The 6073-nt window shown below is 52.1% G+C and overlaps 1 long non-coding RNA gene across 4 annotated transcripts in view; it reads right to left on the bottom strand.

Annotated features, from left to right (window-relative positions):
• LOC135322511 (uncharacterized) overlaps positions 1-6073 on the bottom strand; it is a 39742-nt gene that overhangs the window by 25234 nt on the left and 8435 nt on the right. The window lies entirely within an intron of this gene.

Genomic DNA, 6073 nt, shown 5'->3' with positions numbered 1-6073 from the left:
CCCTTTCTGTTAAGAGCATAAGCCAGAGATGGCACAGTCACTTCTGATCGCATCTCACTGGCCAGGACTTAGTCACATGGCCACAAGTAGCTGCAAGGGAAGCTGGAAAAAGTAGTTTTCATCTGGGCTGCCCCATTCTTTTATTAAAGGAAGGAGGAGGGGAAGGGGATGGATATGGGGACAAGGAGCATCTCTGGCACAGGGGGAGGGGGAGAGAGGGTAGAAATGACTGTTGCAGTCATAGGTCATAGGATCCTGCTCTCGTGTTCAGAGTCCCTGAAACAGCCTGCTGCTGCCCCCCACACTGCCAGCCCAGGGCCAGGGTGCGGTGAGAGCCTGCAGCTGTGGGCAGGGTGGGATGCCCCCTCCCGGAAGCCCCCTCAGATGTTTACCTGTGATGCCAGGACGCAGAGCCCGCCTGTGGAGTGGTACATGTTCTTGCGTGTGTGTGTATTTATGGGCATGGGTGCATGCTTGCCGTGGGCTTGTACGTGTCTGTGTCAGTGTGTCCCTGTACATATATGCCTGCATGCGGGTGTGGGAACAGGGACCAGGCCGCCCCGTCCCCGGGGCCTGGAGCCTGTGGCCACACCTCCTGCAACTCCCCAAATGACTTGGAACTTGGGGAAGCAACTTGGGGAGCCTGGAAAGCAAGGCTAATGGGGATGCAGGGTCCATCTGTCTCTCTGTCTTTCGGTCCAAGGAATGAGAATCCTCCTGATCCGAGGGCTGTACAGCTGAGACCCCTCTCCCTCCCAGCCCCTTCCTTCCACTTCAGGCCCCCAGCCTCCAGCTGGGACTTTCTCGGGTGTTTTATTGGGGGTTTCCTGATGGGCCGGGAGAGGAGGGTGTCTCCTTCGCCACAGCTGTCTGGGGAAATGCCCGGCATGGGTATGGTGTGGGGCGCTGGCCGCAGAGCAGCCTCTAGAGGGAAGGCATGAAGCAGGCTGGGGGGCTCTATTGCCCCCACTCCCCCTCCTGTATAAGGGGTGTCCCGAGGGAACCCCTCCCTTGGAATTACAGCAGCAACCCCTCTCTGGTCCCTCTTGGGGCCGGAAAGTGGCTCAAGAGGTCAGGGTGTCCCTGTGGCTCTGGGTCAGCCCAGGCCAGGGCCTGCCCTCCCCAGCCACCTCTGCTCACCCCCTGGGCGGGCAGTCTCTGGGGGCTCCTGACTCGTGCCTCCTTGTCAGCTTCCTCACCCCATGCCCCTGGCACCCTCAGCCGCTGCACGGATGCCCCCTTCCAGGCTGGCAAGGGTTTCAGGCTGCCTTCCAGTTCACCAGCTCAGGGGCGGGGGAAGGAAGAGGGGAGGAGCTCAGATCTGCCAGGCCCCACCTTCCCTCTCAGACCCAGGAGGGCCAGGCATGTTTATGGTTATTGCCAAGTGGAGGCCTGGCCATGGAGTGGAGAGGACAGCTGCGCGGCATGGCAAGGCATGGGGTTGAAGAGTTTCACTTATAATCACATCATACACTGGGAATATCAGGGGCAGGGAAGCCCCAGGCCACTCCCCCAGGATGAAGGGAGACCAAGCTGTGAATGTGAGCACCAGTGCACTGCTGGCCGGCACCATAGCCAGCTTTCTTTCCCTGGGAACCATTGGCCCTATGACCTCCAAACTCAAGGAGGCCCAGCCCACCCTCGGGTCATGTTGGTTCCCACAGGCAGGCGTGGGAGAGCTTTGGGGGCAAAGGTGACAGTCAGGGTGGGGAGACAGGACTTGCCCAAGCAGCAGGCAGGGCCCTGGAAAATGTATAATTTAAGGACACCAATAATAATAATAGTATTATTTTTTTTTGTATGGGAAAATCAATATGTACATTCTGAAATCATTTTCTCTGTAAATGGTTGGATTTCATTTCACCCTTAAAGGGATGCTTAAAGGAGAAGATAATATTAATAATAAAAACAGCTACAAAGTCTGAAGGATATGTGCGCATGGCTGATTTGGGGGTGCTCAAGGGCAAGAGGGGTGCAAGTGGGTGGCTTTGGTCTTTCTGAGTCAGTGGGGTGTGAGTCTTCCTGGGGACTGGACAGCCAGTGAGGAGAAGGGGGGACATTTTGGGATCTTTTAGGGAGCATCTGTCCCTCCCACTGGTGGAAACGGGCCAGAAAAGGAGGGTGCTGGACAGTTCTGCACAGAAGGAAGGAGAAGCGGGCCTGGGCCTGGCAACACTGGGCCTCCTGAGGAGGGCGGGGACCCCTTTGGGGATCTAGATGAAGACTTTGGTGCCTCTAGTGAGAGGGGAGCGATTCTCCCACCGTTGTGCTCTCAGTGGTCTTCCTCTCTACGCCTGTCAGGGCTCCTAAGGCCACAGAGCCACTTGGTGGCAGAACAGGGTCAGATCTGAATTCCCAGCACTGGTCCTATCACCAGCCTGCTGGGGCAGGTGAGGGCGGCAGCCTCCAGGACCAGTTGTCTCCCCCAGGGAGTTAACCTGGACTTGTGCTGTGATGGCACCTGGGCCGTGGAATGTGGGGGGGCTTCCCGGAGGCTTCCCCCAGGCACTGTGGACCCTGGTGTTGTCCTGGGGAAGGGAGCCTCTGAGAATTTTCTTCTAAGGACAGTCTCCAAGATGATGGGAGCGGACACACTTTGAACTGGGCCTTGGTCCCTTGGGGGGTGGCTGTGAAGCCTCTGTGTTAGATTGGGAAATGGAGGCTAGGGATGGGGAAGAAGAGTGGTGGCGACGCTGGGGACTGGAGCAACGGCTAATGCCTCCTGCGCGCCCACAAAATGCCAAGCACTTGACATGCCTCACTCAGACGCCTGGACTCCTGGCCACACCACCCCAAGCCCAGGAAGGTGCCTGCAGGTGCAGGGTTAAGTGAGTGGAGGAGACCAGATGCCGCGTTTATCTGGTAGGGGGAGACAGTGACCCACTTGCCACTTGAAATCAGTCTTTCAACCCTTAAATCATGTCCAAGAGTGAATCATCATCACCACTATAAACATTTCAGACATTATTTATTAAATGCCTATTTTGTGCCAAACTCTGGGCTAAAACAGTTGCCTCCCCATCACTCCCATTTTATAGATGTGGAAAGTGAGGCTTGGACACATTGAATAAGGCAGCGAATCGCAGGGGCAGAGTTTGCCTGAGACCAGAATCTGAGCTCTTAACTGCCAAACTGTAGTCCATCAGCATCACTAGGGGGAGAAGGAAGGTAGGGGAAGAGGTGAGGAAGCAGATGAGGTGCAGAGGATGGTGGTGATGCCGGTGCTAATGTTCAAACATCATCTGGCTCCTAGCTGAGCCAGGCACCATGCTGGGTCATGGGACACCAAGAGACAGGACAGTCCCTGTTCTCAGGAGGGAGGATCACAGTCAGTGGGGAACACAGGCAGTAAGCACAACCTCAGAATGGCGAGGTGAGGACTGGCACGAAGTTCTCAGAGCCCAGGAAATTGGTGTTGTGCTCCATCTGTGAGCAGCAGGTGCAACACTCCCTCAACTGGCCGTCCAGGAAGGAGTGGGGGGCGCTGTCAGGCTCTGTGATCTTGTGGAGGGGGATGCGGAATGCAGAGTTTCTTTCAAACTCAGTCTCCTCTCTATAAAAATGACTCAAAGCTTTACTGCACACAGAGGATAAAATGAAACAAAAGGAAATGCTTTGCAACCTGTTAAGCTCCGTCAGGATGGGAGAGACATAAGCAGTAGTGATGACTGCAGGCAACACCTATCGTTAAGAACCCCCAGTTCGCTTTGTAGGTTGGGCTTTAGCTGTATGCAGACAAAACCACCAAATCGAAAGGCCTGTCATCCTGGAGCTCATTGGAAGTTCCCACCCATGCACCCCGAAATCATGAAACATCTACAAATCTCTGATTAAAGCTCAAAGGAGTGAAAGGCCTTGCCTAGGGCCAGCCTTCTGGCCAGCATCCTTGGCCCCTCACCTGCTGTTCCAGTGAATTCCCAAAGACTCAGCTATAGCAGGAAACTAACTCTTTCAAATTAATATAGTCTTTTAATAGGTTTTTTTTTTTTTTACTCTATTGCTTATTTATTGCTGTAACATAAACCACCTTGGAATTTTTTTTAATTCTTATTTTTTACTGAAGTGTAGTCAACTTACAATGTTAGTTTCAGGTGTATAGCAAAGCAACTCAGATGTACACATACATACTTTTTTTTTCAGTTTCTTTTCCATTACAGCTCATTACAAGAAATTGAATATAGTTCCCCGTGCTATACAGTAGGTCCTTGTTGTTTATCTGTTTTGTATATAGTAACATGTATCTGTTAATCCCAAGCTCCTAATCTATCCGTCCCCTACACTTTCCACCCTGGTAACCATAGTTTGTTTTCTGTGTCCATGAGTCTATTTCTACCACCCTGAAATTTAGTAACTAAAACAACAATTTATTTGCTCATAGTTCTACAATTTGGACTGGGCTCAGCTGAACGGTTCTACCCAGTAGCAGGTGGGCAGCTGCTGCAGTGACCCGCCCACCTGCTCAGCCCTGACCTGCACTGTTGGTGACAAAGGAAGGCATAACACGCAAAAGAATTAGCCTATCAGTCAGTCAGCTATCACACTCCGGATAAGAGGGAGTGACCTCACACAGGCAGGACCCCCCCCAGCCTCATAGACCCCCTGAGAAGAGGTTCTGAGAAGGACCCCACATCACCTAGGAGGTCTGCTGCAAAAAAGGCACTGCCTGACTATGATCCAAGGAAGTCCCACACAAACCCAAACTGAGTAACAATCTGCAAAAACAAAACAAAACAAAAAACCTGGCCTCTCATATGCCGCCCTTGTTTCTTGCACCTCTGTTCTGCAGCATGTGTATGAAAAGCTCAACCCCGCATCAGTATCACAGACCATCCTTCAAGCACCTATCCTACACTGCTGAAAGCTTCCAGAGACAAAACGTCAACAGTGACACAAATCATTACCACTGTGGCCTCAACATGTAGCCTGGCTTTCCCCAACATCCCAGCTGGTCAAGGCTAGAAGAACTTCCCAGTCAACCTACACATCAACCCAGTCTCATGAGTTGCTTTATTGCTTTTATGCTGCTGAACTGCTGTAGCCACTAAGCTGAAGATGATTTGTTACACAGCCTAGTTGTGACCATAGGTAACTGATACAGTTTGCTTTCAGTTCATGAGAAAAAAGCCAACCCAAACTAGTAAAGCAAGAAAGGAATTTATTGGCTTGATAGCAGTAAAGTTCAGTAATGATAAAGCCTTCAGGTACAGCATGAGGCAGGGCTCAGTGTCACACTGTCATCTAGCTTTCTCTATGGCTCAGCTCAGCTCCACATCCCAACTTGTGTTGTCTTTATTCTCAGACAGGTTTACCCCTCTTGCCTGCAAGGTGGCTGTGGCAACTCTTAGCCTCACACCATCTCATCTTGGATACTCAGCACAGAAGAAATAGAGTTTCTCTCTCTCAGAGTCCTGGGCCTGGATCTCATTGACTTGGGTGAGGTCATGTGATCATCCCTTGACCAATAAGACTGGAGAGAGGATAGGTTGGAATATACCGATTGGCTTAGATCAACCAGAGCCATTCTATATTGGCTGAAAAGGGGGGGTTGCCCCCAAAATGGGGGTCACAGATGTCACCATTGGTACAACCTCAGCTGCCTCCATCAGGCCTTTTACCAGCCGTTGGTCAACTCCCTCTCCTGGATCTTCATCTGTGAAATGAGGATTTTCATAGGACAGACTTCCAGAGTGGCTGTGAGGATGCTCAGAGCTTCGAAAGAGCCTGGAGCATTATGAGAGCTTCGTAAGTGTGAGCTACTGTCATCATCACAACTATGTTCTCCCTTCCGTTTCCTCACCTGGTGTATTTGACACGTGGATCATGCATCCCTTCTCAACTTACCTTCTCTTAGCATCTGTGACTTCCTCCTCCTCCACCCTGACACTCCTTCTTGGTTGCCTTCCGGGCTCCTTTTACCCCGCACTGCTTCATTCAGGGGACTCCCCAGGGCTTAGTCCCGGGCCCACTGCTCTGCGTGTAGTCATGACTCTTGCCGAGGTAGGGTTGGCTTAGTCCCTCCAGGGAGTCCTCTCTCCTGAGCACCCGGCCCCTAGACCCCACTGTTTGTTAGATG

Source organism: Camelus dromedarius, chromosome 11 (assembly GCF_036321535.1).
Source record: "Camelus dromedarius isolate mCamDro1 chromosome 11, mCamDro1.pat, whole genome shotgun sequence".
In the NCBI taxonomy this organism is placed as follows: Eukaryota; Metazoa; Chordata; class Mammalia; order Artiodactyla; family Camelidae; genus Camelus; species Camelus dromedarius.
This window is presented reverse-complemented; position numbering and strand designations above follow the sequence as displayed.